This window comes from Ambystoma mexicanum, chromosome 7q (assembly GCF_040938575.1).
Source record: "Ambystoma mexicanum isolate Mex_15411 chromosome 7q, UKY_AmexF1_1, whole genome shotgun sequence".
In the NCBI taxonomy this organism is placed as follows: Eukaryota; Metazoa; Chordata; class Amphibia; order Caudata; family Ambystomatidae; genus Ambystoma; species Ambystoma mexicanum.
In genome coordinates this window covers 730,409,217-730,433,950 of record NC_090941.1, presented here as the reverse complement: position 1 = coordinate 730,433,950, position 24,734 = coordinate 730,409,217, and positions in this window count along the sequence as shown.

Genomic DNA, 24,734 nt, shown 5'->3' with positions numbered 1-24,734 from the left:
GCAAACCCCCACTCATGTCCCCCTGAACCCCCAGCCCCCAGCAGTGCTGGGCACCTGGCAGCAGGCCCCCACTCATGTCCCACTCATGTCCCCCTGCACCCCCACCCCCCAGCAGTGCAGGGCACCTGCCAGCAGTCCCCCACTCATGTCCCCTTGCACCCCCACACACCAGCAGTGCAGGGCACCTGGCAGCAGCCCCCCACTCATGTCCCACTTATGTCCCCCTGCACCCCCACCCCACAGCATTGCAGGGAACATGCCAGCAGGCCCCCACTCATGCCCCACTCATGTCCCCCTGCACCCCCAGCCCCCAGGAGTGCTGGGCACCTGGCAGCAGGCCCCCACTCATGTCCCACTCATGTCCGTCTGCACCCCCACCCCCCTCCAGTGCAGGGCACCTGCCAGCAGTCCCCCACTCATGTCCCCTTGCACCCCCACCCCCCAGCAGTGCAGGGCACCTGCCAGCAGGCCCCCACTCATGTCCCACTCATGTCCCCTGCACCTCCACCCCCCAGCAGTGTAGGGCACCTGGCAGCAGGCCCCCACTCATGTCCACTCATGTCCCCCTGCACCTCCACCCCCCAGCAGTGCAGGGCACCTGCCAGCAGGCCCCCACTCATGTACCACTCATGTCCCCCTACATCCCCACCCCCCAGCAGTGCAGGGCACCTGCCAGCAGGCCCCCACTCATGTCCCCCTGCAGCCCCACCCCCCAGCAGTGCAGAGCACCTGCCAGCAGGCCCCCACTCATGTCCCCCTGCACCCCCACCCCCCAGCAGTGCAGGGCACCTGCCAGCAGGCCCCATTCATGTCCCACTCATGTCCCCTGCACCCCCACCCCCCAGCAGTGCAGGGCACCTGGCAGCAGGCCCCCACTCATGTCCCACTCATGTCCCCATGCACCCCCACCCCCAGCAGTGGAATGCTGATCTCATGACACAAACCAAGAAAGAAAAACAGTCCAAAGTCACCCTCCAACAACGCAAATCCAAAGGAAATGTAAAAAAAATCTCCATTGCTTCATGTTCATAATAAAAAAAAAGAGAAATCAATCCATAGTCCAACTATTTACAATCCATTGTCCGGAAAAAATAAATCCATTGCTCCATTTCCATAATGCAAAAAAATACAAAAATGAATACATGATGAAACTATATACAATCCATTGTCCAAGGATGTAAAGGGTCCATGATCCCAAACAAACAAATGAAACCTACCTAACTAACTACCTAAAAATATAACTATATACAAATTTGGGTGGCATTGTCCATTGACCACAAATAAAAGGAAAACGAAAAGGAAGCCTAACTCTAAAAACTATTTACAAGGGCAGCGGGCTAGTCCGGCGGCTGACTTTTGGATGTCCCGGGCCAGGGCATCATCGAACTCCTGCTCAATGTCCTGGAGGCGGTCCTCTTCCATGGCCCCGAGGGTTCGTAGGGACAACGACATGTTCTCCTCCAACTCCCTGCGAATTGACTCGAGGCACTCGGCCCGCCTCAGGGCCCTCCGCATGGAGTTCTCCGCCTTGACCATCGTGAGCTGTGCCTCTTCTGCCCGCTCAGCATCTATAGCATGGCCCAACCACTGCCACACGGAAGACACGTCCAGTCCTGGGTCCTCCTGCCCTCTGGCCGATGCCTGCCCCTCTGATGTCGAAGGCCCAAGCCATGATGGCTCCCACCTTGTTGCTGCTGCTGCTGTGCCTCTGCCTGTGCCCTGGCTCTTGCTGCCTGCACATCCTCCTTCAGCTGGGGTGCAGTTGTTGAGGTAGCCACCCCTGCTGGACGTCCGACTCCCGACTGTGTCAGGGATGTGTCCTCCACCAGCCTGGCCGCAGGGTCAGAGGCAGCTCCACAGGGTACCCAGGTGATACATGGGTGGGAAGATGGCATGGAGGACGACTGGGGCATAGGGGGTTCAGTTGAGGAGGGGGTTGGAACAAGGTCCAGAAAACTGAGGAATCCGGCCCTGGTGAGCTGTCCCAGTAGGTCAATGCAGTCAACGAGCCATTCGAGAAGACGTGCAGTCTCCTCATGAAAAGACTGCAGGTCACCTCGCATGGCCCGTTGATGCAACGCTACACCACCCAGGACAGGCTCAACCCGGTCCCGGATAGCTACGTCCGCAGGGAGAGGAAGGCCAGTTGTTGTAAGCGGATCCCCTCCCTGAAAACGGGTCTGGAAGTAGGCATCCCTGCTGGTGTGGGATGATACAGTCACAGGATCGGGGACAGGATTGCACACAGGCACCTCCGCGGTGGCCTGTGCTGCCTCCTGTCCCTGCCCCTAAACTGCACCACTAGCACCAGTGGAATTCCCACCTACAGACCCGTGTCTGTCCCTTGCACAGCCTCCTCCTCCACCAAACCCCCCACCAACCTGGATGACTCTGTGCCATCTTCCTCCGTCGGACCCTGTGGGGTCTCAGCTGCCCCTTCTGCTGCCGAGGAGTCCAACTCCGACCTCCACCTCTTGGACCTTCCCTCGGCAGCTGCGGCCTGGGACGCGGCACCGGACTCCTCACTCCCCGACAAGATGACAACCTGGGTGGGGAGCCGGGCCTTGCGTCTCCGGCTGGCGGTATGATCCCTGCTGCTGTGCTCCACAGCACCCTTTCCGCCCTCTTCTTCAGTTGATGCTGCAGACAGGGAGAGATAAAACACAGGCATCAGGGCACTGTACAATGGACTGATACACACATGCAAGTTGCACATGAGTGGCATTGTTTAACTACAGACACGGCATCACACTCCACGACACACATGTCATTTTAACTCACACACATGAACATTTCAACAGCAATATTGCACCACACAGCACCATCCATACACATACAACAGCATGTACAGCCAAAGGTGAGCCTGACATCACATGAAACACAAGGAGTGCACTAGACATGCACACACGCCACCACACTTACATGCATGTCTACATCTCCTCCAACTGTTGCAGTGATGAGATCGCCATACATGTCACATCTGCCATTCATCCTTCTACATATCAATGTCACGTGCATCCATGTTGCATCACAGTTGCACACTTGTCAGATACACATACATGCACATGTACACAGTGCAGATACATGCATTATGAACCACCATCCATGCCACAACCATGCCAATGTACATACACAGAAATTCAAACATGTGTGCGCCCACACCTGCATTTGCCCAGCATGCTTACCAACACATACACCATCAATGTGTCTCACAACTGAGAGGACTCACATGTGGCAGCCTCACGCCCATGTTCATACACATCTCTACATGGCCCTACATAAACACATGTGCAACCTGCACACTACTGGCACACCACGACACGCACAGCTTACTATCAACATGCATGTACACTTACCGCTCGACTCCAGACAGGTCTGCCTCTCAAGGATCTGGACGTAGAGCGCTGTGCATATGCGTTCCAGGACCCTCATTTGATGGCTCGACAGCTGGCCCCGGCGCCACTTGGCATTCGCTGCCTTAGCGAGGTGCCGGGCCTTGTTGAGGGTCCTGGACCTGAAGTCCTCCCAGCGCTTCTTGACATGATGTAAGTCGCGGACTGCCACCCCCTCCGTGTTGATGGCAGTCACGATGTCCATCCAGATCCTGGTCCGTCCTTCATTGTCGGCGCGCAAACTTCCAAAAAGGGCATCATACTGCCCCGGACTTGCTCCACCAGGACACCAACTTCGGTGGCAGTGAAGCTGGTGAACCTCTGCCTCTCTGGCTGGGGGTTGTCAGTGCTGCCAGATGGTCATGGCAACCCCAGAGGCAGGAGTGGGTGGGCAACTGGGTCCTGGGGCTGGGCTGTGGAGCGATGGAATCCCAGCCGGGAGTCTTCAGTTCCAGCAGGGGTTGTGGAAATCGAAATAATATTGTACCTCCTATCGCATTGTTTGAATGTATGTTGGCCTACACCAAGTTGTCTAAAAACATTGTGTACATAGATTCCGCGACAAGGTCTTGACCTTAATGTATTATGTAAATCGCCATCTTGGATTTAGCCGCCATTTTAGGTTCTCTTGTAGTGTGGAAGTCACCCTGAACAACAAAATGGAGGCCGATTGACATTGACATTTCGAGTGGGATTCTGGCCGTTGTGACCTCCGCACACATGAATAAATAATTTGCCCGCAGACCGCTTCTTATTAGGGTCACGAACTGAAACCTTTGTCCTATCCCCGATCTATGTGTAAATGAACAACTGTATCAGCGTAACTGATCAACTCCATACATTATGGGATTGACCTGGCAACGAACCCTAGGTCTGGTTCTGAGAATGGTTAACTTGCGAGGGGGTTGGCCAGAGCCGGATAAAAAGTATAAAAACCTGAGTATGCCAATGTTCGGTCTCTCACACTAACACGGCGAACTACCGTTGATGGTTCGTTCTGTTACTCTGAGGGCCGAATAGCTATCCGTTTCTCAATTGACTTTTGGTAATTGTTGTATCTTTGAATAAAGCGCTTTGTATGTCCTTTGTACCCTGTGTTGGTGTGTTAAAGAAAAAGGCTAGACCAGCAGCCTTCGATGTGTTACAAAATTGGAAGAAAGAAGCATCGCAGCAGCTTAAAAGTAGGGATAAACATGCACGTCGTCATAAAACAAACGCTGAAAAAGCATTATTATATGATAAAGAAAAGCGGTCAGAATTAGTTAAAAATATGGATAGAGCCTTTTCACTCGGAGTTCAAATAATTTACCCCTCTAAAGATTTCCATGTTTCTGAGGAATTTATTGAGAAATTATTAAATGAATGCAGGCCCGATGCCTCAGCAGCACCACCGTATGCTCCTATTTTGGGTGCTCTGCCTACTCCTGTTGTCGTGCCTGTTGTTATTCCTGTTCCCCCTGTACAGCCTATTGTTCCTAGTCCTTTGGTTGTTGTTCCTCCGCCTATCGCACCACCCCTTCCCCCTGCACCGATAGTTGCACCTTTGTTAAATGTACCTATACCTCCGCTCCCGAGTGGCCCCGTATTGATTGAAGTTGATCCAAGTGCAGGGTCAAAGGTTGTGACTCGTAGTACTGTTTCTGCAGATAGGAAACAGGAATTGTTTGCATGGGCTAAGCATTGCATGGAGAAAGGTGATCAAGCTAATGTTTTTTCTACATTATCTAATTTGAATAGTTTTCCCGAGAAAAATGTTTTTATCGAAGGTTTGGGGACTCATTTGTGTGTGATGTGGGGTAGATTACAAAATTCGGATCTTCCACAGGGTTAGGAGATCTGAATGCTTTGGCACTTTCGAGGGACACAGAGCAGAAAGTATATGGACATGTTGAAAGATTGTTTGAGTTTAGGAAAGACTTTGAAAAATCACGAGATGAGGATGATGAGGACGATAGAATATATGTACAGAAATGGTTCCTTCCGTGCCGAAGAGCGGCACCTGAGGAAGTACGAATTTGTACCAAAGATGCGGTTTGATCTCAGATTCATCGATACCGCCAGACGAAGTGTATGACACGTATAGTCAGTATACAGTAGAAATGCAAAGAAAGGTAATTCAGGTGATGCACCTGCAAGAAGAATGTGTAAGGAAGATGGTTAGTTGCCCCATAGAATTATTGTGGATTTGTAAATAGGCTTTTTCTCCCGACACTTCTACAGCTGCCTTAGCGCTCGACCTGGCTCTATTGCTTAGTAAGCGGCCGGAGGTGCCTATATCTCAGTTGCCTATGAGAGAGGTTCCTCCGACCTTTGTCCCAAAAGTTGAGATCCCCGCCAACGCTTCGACTGGTGCCCCCGCAGTGGATATCCCTGCACATTATATATCGCAATTTGTTCATGTCCCGTTTTCACGACAGGAAGTGAACACAATTAGACAATCAGTTCCCGATATTAGGAAAAACCCGACGGGGTTTTACAAAGAAATAGAGTCCGTCTTACAGTCCTCTGTGTTCACCTTGAGTGACATTGACTTGTTATTTCCTGTACTCCTACCCGTAGATGTATGGAAACAGGTTCGGACAATAGATGATGTGCCGGGGTTGGGAGATACGTGGGCAAATATGATTAGAATTGATGGAGAAAGACCAGCTGGTGAGAAACCGCCACAGGTAATACTTACTTTACCTGATAGGATTGTCGCTAAACTAAAAACTATAATTCCAGAGAAAAGGATTATTTGGGACAAGTTTACGGCCTGTGTCCAAGGGAAAACTGAAGGCCCCACCGAATTTTTTAATAGATTCGAGCAGGTATTTTCTGACTTCAGTGGACAGGATTTAGGTACAGAGTCGGGAAAAAGGTTGTTCGTGGACAAATTTGTACGTGGATTGTTACCTGACATCCAGTCACAAATTATGTCCTCAGAGAGCGCTTGGCAGGCAAAATCTCAATCTGAGGTTTTGCACATGGCTTAGTATTATGAGAACCGTGTTAATAATGAAAAGGAGAAAATTGAAAAGAGAAAGGGAGATTTGAAAACCAAAGTATTATTGCAGCAAATTGTTAGAAACCCCAGAGGAGGTACGACACAGACTAGAGGTCACTACGTTCCAAAAGGAAATGCTCCTCTGAGTACTGTGAATATTAATCAATGTGCTTATTGCCGCCAGGAAGGTCATTGGCGAGCACAGTGCCCTGTCCTTCGCCAGAGGTCAAACAGTGCGTTTGGGGGGTATGGGTAGACGACCTAGGGGCCGCCCTGGAGCAGGGGGCCCTGACAGAGGTCAGCTTTTACAAGATACTCAGCAACCTTTTTCACGGGAAAATCAGACCTCGAGTATGGACGCGGGAAACATATTTGATCACCCTTCTGCTGCCTACCTTTCTGAAGAGCTTCCTTCTGACGAGGCTCCGTTTTATTAGGATTGCCCGAAGCAGGGTTTGGAACCTTTGCCTATTCCCAAAAAGGCCCCTACGTTATTATTAGTGGGGAATAGGAAACACCAGTTTTTGATTGACACTGGAGCACAGAAGTGCTCCATTGATCATTCTCGGGTTCCAAATATCCCACTGTCAGGGCAAACAAATGTTTCCATAGGGTTTTCTGGTGTACCAACTGTCTGTCCGGTTTCTGCGCCGGTATCCGTTTCTTTGGGTCCCTTTACGGACCATTGTCCCTTTCTTCTCACTTCGAACTGTGGAGAGAATTTGCTGGGGTTGAATTTGTTAAAGAAATTGAATGCAGTAATTCATTGTTCTTCGGATGGTGTACGGCTAACGGTTTCACCACAGCAACTTCCTAATTCTCAGTTCTTGATTTGACCTTTACCTCCCGAGTTTAGCATTGTCCCGGAATGTTTGTGGGCGGTGGACGACAATGATGTCGGAGTGTTACAGATTGAGCCCGTTAAAATAGTCCTGAAACATGGGGTGAAACTGCCACGCATCCCGCAGTATAAAATATCAGTCGAAGGCGAACGTGCTTTGAAATGCATTGTCTCCGATTTTGTACATCGTGGGGTGATCGAAGAGATTACAGGTAGTTTGTGTAACAGTCCGATCTTACCCGTATTTAAGAAAGGCGACAATGCAATTCCATACCGGTTTATAATTGATCTTCGTGCTATTAACCGAGTGGTCGCCCCGCAATTTCCAATTGTGCCTGATGTGACGACGATATTAACAATGATCCCTGCTACGGGTACGCACTTTAGCGTTGTGGATCTGAAAAACGCCTTCTTTAGTATCCCTATACATAAAGAAAGCAGATATCTGTTTGCGTTCACCTTGGGGGGACTCTCATTTACATTTACAAGGGCACCTCAAGGGTATACTGAAAGTCCCAGTATTTATAGTAGAGCTTTAAAAGAGCAGCTCGACACCCTTGAATTGCCACCTACGTGCACGCTGCTTCAATATGTTGACGATTTACTTTTGGCTGCAGATTCTGAGAATGCCTGTAAAGAAGGCACTATACTGTTGCTTGTTCATCTAGCTAAAAATGGTCACAAAGCTTCGCTTAAAAAATTTCAATATTGTTGTCAGGAGGTTGCCTATCTAGGCTACCTCCTGTCAAAGGAGGGGAGAAGATTGACACCTGAAAGAATAAAACACATTTCTGGCATGTCTGTTCCAAATAGCAGAAGGAAGTCAGAGCCCTGATAGGTATGGCTTCCTACTGGAGGTTGTGGATCCCGAATTTCGCACTAGTGGTAAAACCGATGTTGGCTTTGACGAAGAAGGGCATTTCTCTGCCACTGCCATGGGAATCGGAACATCAACGATCATTTGAGCTTCTCAAAACCGCGCTATGTTCGGCACCGGTTCTGGGTACTCCAAATTATGGCAAGGCCTTTGTGTTGTTTGTGCATGAATGTGATGGATGTGCTTTGGCTGTGTTAACACAGGAACACGGAGGGAAGAATAGGCCATGCGGCTACTACTCCTCCGCCCTTGATCCTGTCGCATGCGCTTTGCCAAGATGTTTGCATGCTGTCGCTGCTGCTGCCGCGTCTGTAAAACAGAGTGAGGGAATGGTCCTAGGCCATGATTTGATTTTGATGGTACCTCACTCTGTTGATATTCTATTGAATAAAACCCAAACGCAACACCTCAACTCTGCACGGTTAACAAGGTATGAACTAATTCTGTTTGCCCCTCATATTCAAATTAAGAGGTGTTGTGTTCTTAATCCGGCTGAACTCTTACCTTTCCCGCAAAACACTGTTTGAGGTGACGAAGAATCACATGACTGCCTGTATACCACCGAACAAGAAACGAAAGGGCAGGATAGATCTCATAGATACTCCTTTGGATAATGCAGAAGGGGAGCTGTTTTGCGATGGCTCCTGCTTCAAACTTTCGAATGGTACATCTACTGCTGCTTATGCAGTTACTACATTGAGCAAAGTTGTCGAAACTAAGAGAATTTCGCATAACTCCGTGCAGGCCGCAGAGATTATAGCGTTGACCCGAGCTTTTGAACTTTCCCAAGGGCGAAGAGTAAATATATATACTGACAGCCCGTATGCATTTGGGGTGGCTCACAACTTCGGAAAACTTTGGTCGGAAAGAGGGTTCCTGACCTCACATGGGACCAAGATTCAGCATGGCCCCTTGATAGTGCAATTACTTTCGGCACTCTCACTCCCTAAACGGTTAGCGATCATGAAATGTGCAGCACATCGCAAGGTCATAGATGATGTGGGCAAAGGGAACGCTTTTGCGGATTTGATAGCCAGACAAACGACCACAGACTTTAGCACGGACATGTATGCCTCGAGGGAAATGAGAGATGTTTGCATAATGGATGAAGGTATTGGGTCAGTGCGAGATATTCAGACTGATGCACAATGGAAGAATCTAGAAAGTGGGCTGAAGGATTGGGGAAACTGGATGACGAAGGGTGTTGGGTGGATACATCCGAAGGGAAATGGTTCCTGATTCTTATGTATTGGCAATGGTTACGATGGCACACGGTCCTACGCATGTGTGTGCCCAGCAGATCACGAGAATGTTAGAACAGGTCTGGGTGAATGACAAGATTCTGGACACTGCAAAGAGGCATGTCCAGAACTGTATGATCTGCCTACAGCACAATGTGGGTAAGGGGACAGTGACTCAAAGGGGAAGTTTTGGGCCCCCTTCTGTTCCCTTTGAGGTTATACATTTTGATTTTATTGAAATGGAGCGATGTAATAATCTAAAATATGTTCTTGTAATTATTTGTGCCTTCAGTAAATGGGTCGAGGCTTTCCCCGTCAAAGATGCTACCGCCATGACCACTGCAAAGATTATGGTAAAAGAATTCTTTCCTCGATTTGGGCTCCCGAGGATAATCTGGTCGGACAATGGTCCTCACTTTATCGCAGCAGTAATTTTGCAAATATGTGCAGCCCTATGTATTGAGAAACAATTTCATTCAGCTAGGCATCCTCAAAGTGCTGGGTTGGTAGAAAGACACAACGGTATTTTAAAGAATAAACCTGCAAAAACATGTGCTGATACCAAACTAAAATGGCCAGATGCTTTGCCTATTGTGTTATTAGCTATGCGTACCACACCTCAGACTAGAACTGGGCTTTCTCCATTTGAAGTAGTAATGGGGAGACCTGCTAACATTTGGGGTCTCCCAAAACCTAAAGCCCTGCGGGAGGTGGAAAATGTATTGCTTGTAGACTACTGTAACCAGTTAACTAAAAACCTGTATTTCATCTACCACCAGGTGCATGCTGCTTTACCTGTACGGTTCACGGGCCCAGGACACGATATACAGCCTGGAAGTTGGGTCCTCGTGAAGGCCTATGAGAGGTCTTCCTGTCTCGCGCCTCGCTGGCGGGGACCCCACCAGGTATTATTGGTCACCAGGACAGCAGTGCGATGGCTGGAAAGAAGAACTGGATTCACGCAACGCACGTCAAGAAACTTCCTCACCCGACTCCACACGCTACAGAAGAAGCAGAACCCCTCGCTGATGCTACAGTCTCTGATCCTGGAGTAGCAAACAGCGCTGTGAGTGCGTCAGAGAAGTTCTCTGAGCCTGAGGAGCTTGGGGAACAGTCCATTTCGTCTCCGCACTCTTTTGAAAAATCACTTCCGGAAAACACTGTTTCGAGCCCTGCGACTTCCGTCTCCACCGACACGTCGCTTCCCTCAGGAAGTGACGATACTTTGCTTCCGGACCACACAATTTTGGATACCATCAGGTACAACCTTCGACCAAGGAAATAGAACTACGGCACGAGTGTCATGCATCTGGAAAAGGAAGTGATTGGAAAATTGTCTTGTTATAAGAAAGTTTTGTTGAACAAAAAGGGATTCTGCTGGCTAGGGTTGGGAAGGACTAAGAAATCACACGACCGTAGTGTCGCCAGCAACGAACATTGGGGCCGTCGATCGAGAAACTACGATGCCTTCCACCTTCACCGCTGCTCCCCGCACTGGACTTTTGGATAAGGGGGTGACCAAATCGAACAATGAACAATGTGCCTGGGCCCCGAAAACGTACTGTTGTATTTTGATAATGATTATTGTTATTTTTGCAACTGCTGCTGTAGGACTTTGGTATTTTGAAGAAATCTATCCTTTGAAACCTGTATTACCGACCAAGATCGTACCAACTGTTTTGACTCCCTCTGTACACCTTCACACTCTGTCCCCTAGAGACTCCCAACATAGACAGAAGTATCATAATAACACTCTGATGATAGTAATGAATGCTACTCATGCCATTTTTAATAAGAGTAATTGTTGGATTTGTACTCATTTACCGCAACATGGGAACAAGGGACTGGGATGGTATATACATCCTCTACCTTTAACAACTGCTTGCTATGCCTCTCTTAGAGCACTATTCTTTGGCCGATGGAATGATAGCATCTCAGGGAACTTTGATGGAACTAATTTAAATGATTTTCAGAAACGTGAATTGACTCCCCTGGGATGCTCGCTTTTCGCAAATAGAAGTAAACCTAACGTCGCTTCTATTAGGCCGTCTGACAAACTATCTCTTCCTTTTCAAACTTTGATCTCCTTTAAAATGGCTCCGATAGGCAATAAGGACAATGTACCTCCATCTTATTCTGTAAATCATAGTCCTGACTCAGTTCCCTTCTGTGTACAGAGAAACGGCACTAGGCCAATGTGAGATTTTGAAGCTTGTAAAAACATTGTAAATTTGACTGGGGAAAACAGGCCTCTGTATGTAGGGGGGCCTGTTTATTTTGTTTGTGGTAGTTTAGCATTTCCCTGGTTGCCCAAGGATTGGCAGGGAACCTGTTATTTAGAAATATTGTTACCCGGGGTATTTGTAGCAAGTACATTAGTGATTTCTAAGGCTCACCCGCGGCGAGACGACAACGGAGATACCCCTGGGCAAGTATTGGGGGACATAGCGAAATCAGTAGTGCCCTTTTGGGGACAAATAGCAAACTCGGAGAACATTAGGGGATTAGCAAGGGTACTGGAGAGAACGATCAACCGGACCACGGACATACTCTACAATATGACCTTAGAGCAAAAGGCAATAAGATTGGTAGCACTTCAAAATCGGATGGCATTAGATGTCATTTTGGCAGAACGAGGTGGAGTATGCAAATTAGTGGGGTCCGCTTGTTGTGTTTTCGTACCAGACTCCTCGCCAACAATTTTTAAAGCAATTCAGAACTTACATACTCTCAGTTCTGAAGTCCATATCCCTGTAGGAGACTGGAACCTTAGTACTTGGTTTTGGGATTCTTTGCGATCTTGGGGTTGGAAGGTGCTTTCCGTTATTATGGTTATTTTAGGGATCCTGTTATTCCTTTGTTGCTGTTTTCAATGCCTCCCAAGTATGTGTGGAATGATAGGGGGGGTGTTGTGCTCAAGCAGTGAGCGCAATAGGACATAAAATATATACCCCAGATACAGCATCTAAAGAATTCATGTTACAAGAGGTTCTTATGAACGACCTTATGGCTATAGACATTACAGATAAGGATGCGGAATCTATGGATGATAATACATGGAGTTATTTTCGAAAGTATTAGGGATGATGTTTAGCACTTGGCATAGGCCAAAAGGAGGGTCTGTGGAAATCAAAATAATATTGTACCTCCTATCGCATTGTTTGAATGTATGTTGGCCTACGCCAAGTTGTCTAAAAACATCGTGTACATAGATTCCGCGGCAAGAACTTGACCTTAATGTATTGTGTAAATCGCCATCTTGGATTTAGCCGCCATTTTAGGTTCTCTTGTAGTGTGGAAGTCACCCTGAACAACAAAATGGAGGCTGAATGACATTTCAAGTGGGATTCTGGCCGTTGTGACCTCCGCACACATGAATAAATAATATGCCCGCAGGCCACTTGTTAGGGTCGCGAACTGAGACCTTGGCCCTCATTACGACCCAGGCGGTAAGTTACCGCCTGGGCCGTGACTTTACCACCATGGCGTAAACTACATTTACGCCATGGTGGTTGGCGGACTTACCACCCCATTCCGACCTTGGCGGGGCGGTAAGTCCCCAATCCCCATTTACCCTTCCCCATTCCCATTTTTGCCCCATAGGGCATAATGGGAGTGGGGAAGGCGTTAATTACGCCACCGTAAATTACGGTGGCGTAATTAACTCCATGGTCCCTTAGCGCCATGGATTTTAACACCTGCTAAAAGCAGGTGTTAAGTCCGCCATGGCGCTAAGGGACCTCGTACTCAGGCGGTAAGGGTCGGCGCTGTTTACGGCGCCGTAAACCCCTTACCGCCTGAGTTGTAATGAGGGCCCTTGTCCTATCCCTGACCTATGTGTAAGTGAACAACTGTATCAGCGGAACTGATCAAATGCATACATTATGGGATTGACCTGGCAACGAACTCTAGGTCTGGTTCTAAGAATGGTTAACTTGCGAGGGGGTTGGCCAGAGCCGGATAAAAAGTATAAAAACCTGAGTATCCCAATGTTCGGTCTCTCACACTAACGCGGCGAACTACCGTTCATGGTTCGTTCTGTTACTCTGAGGGCCGAATAGCTATCCGTTTGTCAATTGACTTTTGGTAATTGTTGTATCTTTGAATAAAGCGCTTTGTATGTCCTTTGTAACCTGTGTTGGTGTGTTTCCTTTTGGGCTTGCCGGCCTCATATCAATTTTTCTGTTTCCACAGGGTGGTCACAGCAACTACACCCCTGGCTGATGTGCAGGCAGCAAATGGCAGGGCATGTGGGCAGCAGGCAGTCATGCAGCAGCAGATGGCAGGTGGGAGCGTGCTCAGGGGTCTGGGGGGCAGTAATTCGGCCTTCTGGGCAGGACCGTGGTCTTCCGTGTGTTTTTGTGTGGCCAGCTTGATACGGAGTGATTTGGCACGTGAAAAAATTGCACGTCAGCGTGTAATTTCGAGGAAAGGGCCTTAGCGCGTAAGTGCGTCAGCACATGCACGTGATTCCATTGGACCAAAGGCCCTTAGTGCGTAAGCGCGTAAGTTACATTATGCACGCAGGCATTTCCCTCATAGCACTTGATGACAGAGCACACGTGGAAAAACTGCACGTCCAAGTGTCATCGCGTGTAATTGGAGGAAAGCGCCCGCGTACACGCGTATCTGATGTGTACATGTGGGCCGGTTTAAAAGCTATGTGTAGGACGCCATTTCCTTGTACGTGCTTTTCGTGGAGAGCGAGTGGGTGAAATCTGAACTTCTTGTCAGTTCACACGCGATTACTTCACAGCGTTTCTAGTTCGTACTCCCTGTTACCTCTGACAGCTCTTTTCTGAATTTTTGTTGGGCCTGTTTCCTCAAACAGAGTTCACTTCTCCTTTTGTCCTGTCTCCTCAGACAGCGTACAATTCTTCTTTTGGCGGGGGTGTTGCCAACGCGCACACACACGTATTTTTCATGTTCTTTTTCCAGGCAGACGGTGAGTTCCACACGTACTTAGCAACTGTGCTTGCCCCGTGTGTCGCGTTCCCCTTCAGAGGTCATTGTATGCTGCATGTATTATGCGTACGCTTAGTTTTGTGTTTCTGGGTGCCACAGCGTAGTGCGGGTTCATTTATTCACGCACATGGTCTACGAGGGGTTGCATGCACGTTCATTTTTGATTTTGGGCTGCCTGTGCATTGCATGACCCGTCATCTTCCCCCAGGGGTCACAGACAGCCGTGTTAGAGCACTAGGGTACGAATTCCATCTGGTATCCTACCCCTTTGACCCCCAATTGCCCAGGACAATAGTTTACTGCAACTCCCATACGCACAACAACATCAGTGCCATGGTTGGGAGGTGACCAAGCGGTAAGGGAGGCAAAGGTGGCCGACCTTCAAAAGGAGGGCGTGGTGGGTGCGGTAGGGGACATGGCTGGGATTTGCCGGGTGCCCCTATACCCCCATGTGTGGAAGAACAATCAGGGACACCCATGCCCCCCACATGGTTGAGGGAAATGTGGCTGACACCATCCCAGCTCAGCCCCTGTTGGACCAGCACATTGTGGCACCTGACCTGGCACAGGATGACTCCCTGGCTGACTTCCAGGTCAGCAAGTCTAGGCCACGTGTGGCGGTGCAAGTTGTCACCAAGCCACGTGGATCTGGGGCAGCTATGTCATCTGCTGCCCCAAGTATGCAGGGTGGGGAGGCTGCAGGGGCAGCTGCAGCTCCATCCGCCCCAGCTCTGACTCTCCCAGCCGCGACAGTGTCAGTACAGGTCCATCAAACTGACGTTCCCCCTGCCAACATTACCCTGCAACCAACGCCTGCATTAAGATCTATGGTCATTGTGCATTCCCACATTCCTACTACCCAGTCCACCGGTGATTCTGCCCCTACTGACCAGAGCGGCATATGCCACTCTTGCTCTGCTCCACCTTTAAAAAAGAGGAAGAAAGGTGCTCTGGCATGACAGGCTGAGACCCCAGACATTGCTACACACTCCGGTACCTCAAGGAAGCCTTGCTTTAATGATCCGGAACTTGATGCACTTGTGGCCTATGTGTTGGCACATAGCCACGAAATGCTGGTGACTGCAGGGTCCAAGACCACAAATGGTCAACGTAAGGCACACTGGCTGATCATCGCCGACCGCATAAGCGCCCTTGGATTTGTGAGGCGCACAGCTGATGATTGCTACAAGTGGTGGAATGACCTGAAACGCAGAGTAAAGAACAAGCTAGCCTCAAATCATGCCGCTTCTCTGGTGACTGGGGGTGGGTCTCCACAAGAGGACAATGAACTCACTGAACATGAGTCTGTTGCTGGGGCCTTCGTCACAGAGGAACAGATCCAAGGTGTGGGAGGACTACCTGATTATTATGCATTGTCCGGTGAGTGCCCATGTGTGTGTAATGCATGTGTATGTTGTTTGGGTGACAAGTTCTGATTGAGTGCCAGGTGAGGGTGTGTGTGCCTGAGTGGTATGGGTCACCCATGTGCTTCATCCAAAACATTCAGCGGCCTTGGATTTGGGTGTCACAGTATCCCTTCTGCCCACAGCAGTAATTTAGCGCAACATTACAGCAGTTGCCCTTGAAGTGGCATCTTGCAACAACATTGTTTGTATTTTTCAGTGATCGTTCAGGCTGATTGTTTCAATTCTCCTACTTTTGCTACACATTCCTCAGCCCTATTGTCACATTTGTGACATGCTTCTGTCATTGATGAACCCCACATTGGCCCACATGTGTTACCTTGTTGTTAGGTGAATGATTTGACCATTCAGGCTGATTGAGTATTGGCCTGATCACATAAATGTTTGGGACCTGTTTGAATGTGGAACATGATAGTTGTTTCCGGTCATGTTGAAGTGCACAACCATTGATGTGTACATCAGCCTGCAATCACTGTATTTTTGTACACTGGATGTGTTGCAGTGTGTGGCACATGCCTATTTTGTCACACTATGTAGCATTTTTCATCTCATCATGTCCATCTCACATGGATGGCTAACAGTATTAATTCACTGACATATGGATGTACTTGTGGAATGTACCATGGCTATGGTACATGCCATCTGTGTGATGGCATGTGTCATGTATGTGTATTGGACATGCCACTCACAGGCCAATGTGTGATGGCAGTGCTACCCAGCATGCAGCAAATGTGTTGCTCTTCCATCTTGGTGTCATCAGTGTCTGCCTTTTGCCTCCCCTTCCAACTCAGTGACAGTGCATGCATGGGAGGGTTATAGTCATGTGGGACATGTGTAAATCATGTACTGGTTCTGTAGCTTGTCAGGCCTATTTGTGTGCTATGGTGCTAATGCATGTTTCCATTTTTTGTCTTTCATGTTTTTGCAGGGGATGACCCACTTGATGCTGTTGAGGAGATGGTGCAGGCCCAGGAGGGATCTCAGGCACGACCGGGCACCAGTGGGGGACGTGGTGTGGTGGTGGGTGAGAACCCAATATTGCTGCAGACCATTCTGTCCAGGGGTGCCTCTGGGTGCACCTCCCCAGACCTCTATTCAGGTGCTGATTCGGATGATGAGACCTATGTGGCGTCGCAGGTAAGTGTTTCTGGCAGGGATTCTGTTCTGTCCAACCCACCTGCACCAGGGGTAGAACCCTCTATGGGGATGTCAGTGTTGGTAAGTCCGCCTTTGGCGGTTACGGATGCAGGGTCACACTCCACAACATCTGATCCTGGGCCAGCAGATCAGAGGGGGAATGCAGTCCTGCAGCCTCAGGCAGTACCGCATGGGAACAATCCATGTAAGGTATGGCAACCCAACAGGTAGCATCAGTTGAGATGATGGCTCAAGCAATGGAGAGGGTGGCCACTTCCATTGTCCCCCCTGAAAGGCAGATGGAGCAACTACAGCAGGCAACAGACTCAATTTGCCAATCACACAGGGAGGACATGTTGGCATCCAACAGGGACAGACGGGCGGCACTGGAGACTCTACGCCAATCGATATCAATAGCGGCTCACACGTTCGCTCTCAGCTGAGATGCAGGCAACTCGGGAGGAGATCTGGGCATCACGTTAGGTGGTCCATGGGGATCTCCGCACTATAATCCTCCAGAAAGAGACCTTCCACACCCGCATGCTTGCTGCCATGGAGGACCATACCAGGCCTTTGCGTGGGCTGCCTCCCATAGCACCACCACCTCCTGTGGCAGCAGCAGAGGGTGATGAGAGTGACAGCAGCAGTTCTCCCACATTGGCATAGCCGTGCAGGCCATGAGCCCATGGAGGTGTTTTTTTTTTCCAACATCCACACAGGTGGCTTTTGGTGCGCACCCTGCCCTTGAACCTCCTGGGTGCCCACCCCCCCTCAGCCCCCACATGGCCATTTTTGATTTTTGATTTATTTTTACAGTGTGTTGCCTTGTGTGGCTCCTGTGGGCATCCACTGTATTCCGGCTGGGCACATGCAGGCTTGTCCTGAGTTTGGGTTAGATGCTTGGGTTTATAAGACACATTCCCCTCCTGCTTCCCGTTTCCATGGGCTTGCAAAGGGTGTGCCCAAGTGACAGTGACTTACACAGTGACGTTGGACTCCCATGAGCTTTGTGGGCAGTCTGTAGTCAATACTGTGTATACATTCCTAGTGGATATTGTTGTTGTATTGTACACTGCATGGTGTATTGATATGTGCTTGTGCATCCATGTCTTCCTCCTAATTTGCAGGTTCATTCCTCATGTCTTCACAAGGCCGTCTACTGGAGATGGAGTTCATGTTGTAAGCAGTGCACTTACACATTTGCGTGGCAGCAACACTGTACAGTTGGAAGTGGTCGATGTGCTGGCATAATCAGGTTGTAAGACTACCACTACTTTAACTTAGTACTGTCATGTTTATGCTATGTTTGAGATTGTGTAGCTGCACTGTATTGTTTGTAAGTATTTGGTCATGCGTGTTGTTAGTTCTATATTACTGGGAGCATTTTGAGTGTGGCCAGTTTCCATTAGGGACACTGTACTTTGTGACACTTGTGTCATGTTTTGGGGATTGCTTTGTTTGCTCTCACATAGCATGATATGCCATGGTGTGTTGGGTGGCGGTGCTGGGGAGGGGTTGGGTGACATGCAACTGTTGTCATGTTGTATTTTGCAAGGGGGTAATGAATTTAGCGTACAGGCTGCCTCACCCCGTGCCCTTTTGATGACACATCATTGGTGGTGTTTGTGTAGGTAGGGATGCACACAATGTAACACTTCCAGGTGACCAATCTCAGGCTGGTATGGTTGTGACAGTTGACTGTCCCTTATGTCATCATCATTGATTGTCAGATGGTATGTGCCAGGGCTGTGTGCACTCCACAGGGGTGTGATTTTAGGTGAAGTAATTAGGCACCAGCTGCGTACGGGCTGCCTCACCCCGTGCCCTTTCCCCTCCCATGTGCAGCGGCCGTGCATGTGGTTGGGGATGTGGGGGCATCACCATGTCCACGGGCAGGCCCCGGTGTGTTGCAACGTTGTGCAGGACACATGCTGCCACTATGATCCTGCACACTACTGGGGGAGCGTATAACAGCTGCCCGCCAGAACGGTGAAGGGAGTGAAAGCGTGACTTGAGCACTCCGAATGTGCGCTCCACTATGCCCCGGGTTGCAATGTGGGCTGTGTTGTATCTTACCTCGGGTGGCAAGGTGGGGTTCCGAATTGGCGTCATCATGTGGGCACTGTCCCCTGGGGAGGTGGTGATGGGTATCATTAATGGGGTTGTGACATTACTCAGTATCTGACATGCATGCATGCGCTGTGGCATTTATACTCACCGAGCAGCCATGTATCGCCATGCCGCCCAGCTTCTAGGTCCCGGTTTAGGGTTGACATTCTGTAAATAAAACTGTCGTGGGTGGACCCTGGATAGTTGGCATATACTGAGGTGATGATTCCCTTGACATCACATACTACCTGGACATTGATGGAATGCCAGTGCTTGCGGTTTCTATAGATGTGCTCTGATGCCCTAGGGGGTCGTAGAGCCACATGGGTGCAATCAATGGCACCTAGGACTTTGGGGAAATGTGCCACCCCGTAGAAATCCTGGACGGCAGCTTGCCTTTCTGCAGGTGTTCTGGGCAGGTATATGTGCCTGCGGACTGATGGGCGTTCAGTCATGATGGCCAAGACCTGGTGCAGCAGCGTGACTGCGTGGCCTGTGACACCCTCTCCCCCCCACTATAGCAGTTGTCCGCTGAAATGATCCAGTGGCCAAGAAGTGCAGTACATTGAGGACCTTCTCCAGGGGGCTGAGTGCTTGGGAGCACAAGGTGGGTGATGTGAGGTCATCCTCCCACTCACTCACCAGGTCGAGTATTATGTGAGTAGGAAACCTGTACCTCCCATACACCTGGTCATCAGGCATCCCAAAAAGGCTGGTTCTTGGTGTAAAAATTCTGGGCCTGACTATCCTCCTCCTCCTTCTGCGGTATCCCACGACCACTGCTGCTAGGAACGGTATATTCATCCTGGCGTCTGAGCTTGTTTGTTGTTTGCGTGCACTTTTATGCTGCGCGGGTCCACATACGCCTGCTTTCTGCTGGCGTACGTGTTTCCGGATTAGCGCGTCTTTTTTGGCGCATGCGTTAGCCCCGTTCGATTCCATGAATACGTGTTTTGAACGTGCGTGTGGGCGTTCCGCGCATTGCCTCCTGTACTTCCCCGTGACGCCCACATTTTCACGAGTTGTTCCCCATTCCGCGTGTCACGACCCCTGTTCCTCCTACTTTTGTTGTGTGCGCCGCGCTATGTGCATATTTTGCTGTGTGCGTAGCGCACGCTGTTTGGAGACGTGTGCGCCAGCGTGCGCCACGCAGAATCTTGGCGCACATCCTGGGATTTCCACGCGCACGGACTTCCATGAATCACTGTGCGTGGGTTTCGCACGCTTGTGCCAAAAATTTCAGCGCACATTAATTCCATGAATTGGCCTCAAAATGTCACTTTCCGGGATGCGTTGAATCCTATGACACCTTAAAACATTTGGTGTTAGAATGTGCACATTTTAAAGTGGTTAGAACATTATCATTAATGAAATTTGTAAATGTTGATTATGATACTGCCATTGAATATCTTTGGAATAGACTGATGACAGGGAGATACAAGCCGTTGATCTTTGCTCTTGTCCGCTTACTAAAAACTATTGAAATAGAATTGGACAAATATGATAGCTAAATAATGTACATGGAAGTGATGTTTTTAGAAATGAATGAAATGTATATAATGTAATTTTATGATGGATTTAAGTGTGACTAATTCGTAACCTACTGGAAATGTAGATGATGTTCTTTCTTGTATATGTCTCTTTTTGCAAACGTTTCATGTAAACCAAGTACAAATAAAAAACTAAATAATAAAAATAAAAAAAGGCAAACTGTGTCACAGATACAGTGTGTGTTGTGGGGTGAAAGGGAAAGAGCATGGGAGGTGAGAAGGCCATCTGCGGAGTGGAGAGAGCTGGCACAGATAATGGGCTCACTTGGTGAGGGCTATAATAAGGGCCTTATTAAGGGCATGGCTGCCTCCAAACTTGTAATGAGGGCCTCAGACTCGAGAGTTCTTCCTTAAACCTGTCCACCAACCGGAAAACTGCTTGGAAGGGGCTGTTGTGCTTCACAGAACAGTACGACGTCCTTTCATCACGGGATGTTTTTTTACTGGGGTTTTTTACCACGATTTTTTTTCTCATCTAATTTTTTTGAGGGGTTTGAAAAATATATCATTTGGGTGTGGGTGTACGGGAATATAAATAAAATTAAAGGGGATGGCAGGGTTTGGGGTGGTAACCCCCCAACAAAAAGAATTCAATGAGTTTTGTTTGGAATCTCACAAGCGGACCCGATGGCAAGAAACTGCCTGCTGTTTTCCCTGTAATACTGTAACAATGACAAAGATTAATCGTTCAAAAACTACCAGGTAGACGCAGTTAGCACAGAGCAAAGTCCCTTTTATAATTAGTATCCAGTCAGAAAGACAGGAAAAGGGTTTAATTGAGAAATCAAATCAATATTTGAAACAATTTCCATTGTGAAGTAATATATAGATCTCAAATAGAAATACCTTCCGTTATTGATAACCTTGCATAGCTTTTTTTCAAAGTATATTTATTTCACTGGTGTCATGCGTCTCTGTGAGGCTAGCTAACAAATACATTAAAACACGCATTGACAAAGCAACTGGTTTTGAGATTTGAATAGTGAAAACATGTTTTGTGTTGCCATGTTGTACCGACACCATTTTCAAACTTTTTAAAAAATAGTTTAAAGTGCAATCCTAGATCGAGAGCAGTGGAGCTCTGTACAGGGTGTGGGTAGCCGGCGTTTGGGCTACCGTCTTTTAAGAGTAGCACAGTACTGTGAGTTGAGTTTGTACGTTGATTGAATTGTATGTCAATTCAATTGAAGAATGGTGGGGCATTCCAAGCTGATACCAGGATCGAGTTCCAGAGGGTGGATGCATGACAAGAGAAGGGCTGTTTGGAGATGAGTTTTGATTTGAGCAGGTTGGTTGATTTGCTGCACGAGGAGCCTGTGCCACCATATATGTGGAGCTTAGCCACCAGGTATGCTGGTGTGCTACTCATGACTGCTTTGCAAGTAATACATGCAGTCTTGAACAGTATTCTGACTTAGAGAATAAGCCAATGTAGTTTGCGTAGGATGGGGTGATTCGGTCGAAACAACTTTACTTTACGAGTAGTTTTACCTGATGACATCCTTGAAAGTACCGCCTTTCGCATTGAAAGTACCATGCTCTACCCACTGAGCTAACGGGTATCTCTATTAGTCTCAATGCGTATTTGCTGCCATCATGTTCCATGTTTTTCCATTAAATGTTGAGGTACCCGCATCATATATTAGGTATAACAACAACATGCTGGATATTGTTTTTGTACACCAAGGTTTTACACTTTTGGCTAGCTATTGCAAATTGCAAATCATTTGTTCAGGGATTAGCAACAAGCACCCAGTATCCACACCATTCTCTAGCAATTTTAGCCAAGTACACCATTTGTTAGGTATGGCTATCACAGAACATCCCAGTTACACCAACTGGCAGCTACTTCCATCATGTACCCAAGTACACATATCATTTGGCACATATTGTAATAATATTGCAACGTTATCACACATTTTGCCAGCTATTGCTGTCATATTGGTGCCAACATGGTAGAGGCATGCCAGTGAATCCCTCGCTTCTCAATGCACCACACCTGACTGTCTCACATGCTAAAACTCTTCCTAATCTCAATATTGCATCAGCCTACATCATCCCTTCACAGGTCCTCTGCTCACTTGGAGAATCTTCAAGAAATGGCTATGCAAACAGCTTGTACCTAGCCGTGTCAGACCAGCTCACCAAGAAATTGCAATGCATCCAAAATGCTGTGGAAAGACTTCCACTAGGACTAGACCGGAGGGAACACATCCCTCCAGCACTGAGAAGCCTTCACTGGCTATCGGTACTCTCCATCAAACGCAGAGCTCTACAAGGTTATGGAGCGTAATACCTTCAATTTAAATTGCTCCTTACCTACCCAGAAGGATCCTCAGATCTAGCAGAGACATGGCATGCTGTGCTACAAAAAAACAAATACGTAGGTGCAGCTTTGTCCACACTCATAGATACATTGTGGAACTCCTTCCCCAAAGGAATCAGGTAAAACAGAAGACCACATTGCATTGAGAACAATGTTACAAACTGGACTTTTTTTGAAAAGTGGGGTAGAGGACAAATCACAGTGGAGCGAGTGTCAAAATAAACAACATCACACAACCATAAAAGAGTCAACGTCAGACACTGTGGCACCCACCCAACAAGCGTCCCTCCAGAAAAATAACCAATATCACAGTAACTCTAATTACCTCGGGGTAACATGCCACACAGGAACAGCTTATGTTATGTTATGTTACTTTGCATTTATATAGCGCCTTATGGCTCATTGGTATGATCTCAAGGCGCTGGTAGGTTGAACGCCCTCGGGAACCGTAGTTCAAGTCAGTAGAGAGAGAGAGAGAGAGAGAGAGAGAGAGAGAGAGAGATAGAGAGAGAGAGTCATAAGGTGCGTGGATGTACGGGATATGTGTGCAGCCAGTGTGGGAGTTGCATGATAGCTGCTTCATAGCGGTAGGTGAGGTGGTGGGGCGGTCAGTTGTATGTGTTAAATTCTGGAGGTGGACACCCAGACTGAATTCTGGCTGCGTTAGGCCTGAGGAGACGCATAAGATAGCCGTGTGTGCTAGCTGTGTTTAATTAGGGTGATGTGGAGTATGTAGCCGGTGTTAGTATGAGAACAGCTATACCGAATGTGTCATAGTATCGCTGTGTTCTAATTGAGTGGTGGTGTATAAGAAAGAGTAAGCGTGGTGGTGTGATATGGTGGTTTTCAGTAAGGCACTTGAGATTGAGTGCTCATCTGTACCATCTATTCTATCCATTTTATTCACTTTGTGCGTTCACTCGGTTTCGTCTGTTCATACATTTCGTCTGGTTCATCATTTAGTTTACTAGTTTTTCCATCCATTCCATCAATCGATCGTTCATCTACAATGACTACTCAATCCAATCTGTTGATCCATTTCATCCTTCCCATCTGTTTAGTGTGTTCCATCTGTTCTATCCTTTTTATTCATTCGAACTGTTTCATGTGTTTTACTCGCTTCATCAGTTACATCTGCTCGAGCCGTTCCATCAGTTCCATCCACTCCATCCATTTCATCCACTCCATCCGTTCCATCCGTTCCATCCACTCCATCCGCTCCATTCACTCCATCCACTCCATTCATTCCATCCACTTGATCCGTTCCATCCACTCGATCCATTCCATTGTTCCATGCACTCCATCCACTCCATGCATGCACTGCATGCATGCACTCCATCCGTTCCATGCACTCCATCCGTTCCATCCACTTCATCCGTTCCATCCACTTTGTCCGTTCCATCCACTTTATCGTTCCATCCACTTCGTCCATTCCATCCACTGCATCCGATCCATCCACTTCATCAGATCCATCCACTTTATCCGATCATCCCTTTTTTCCGCTTCATCCGTTACATCTACTGCATCCGCTTCATCCACTGCATCTTCACCATTAAACAACCTAACACGTGCACAACAACAGCCAAACAATCCCCAAATCCACAAAAATCCCACCAAGAATACCAAGAAACAAATAACAAATGGACAGCAAGGGACAAACCTGTATGAAAACTCAAATGGCATTTGCTCAAGGCCGTTGGCCAATATTTTAGAAATGCTACCCAAAACCAGAATAAAGATGAGAAACCTCATTCAAAAACCTCTGCTTAGCCAAGACAAGGGAAGACAGCCCTAGCATGTTAAAATAAACTTTGCAAACTGCCAAGAAGAATACAACTTACTAACAACCTCATGCTCAACAACCCTCAATCACCACATCCTCACAA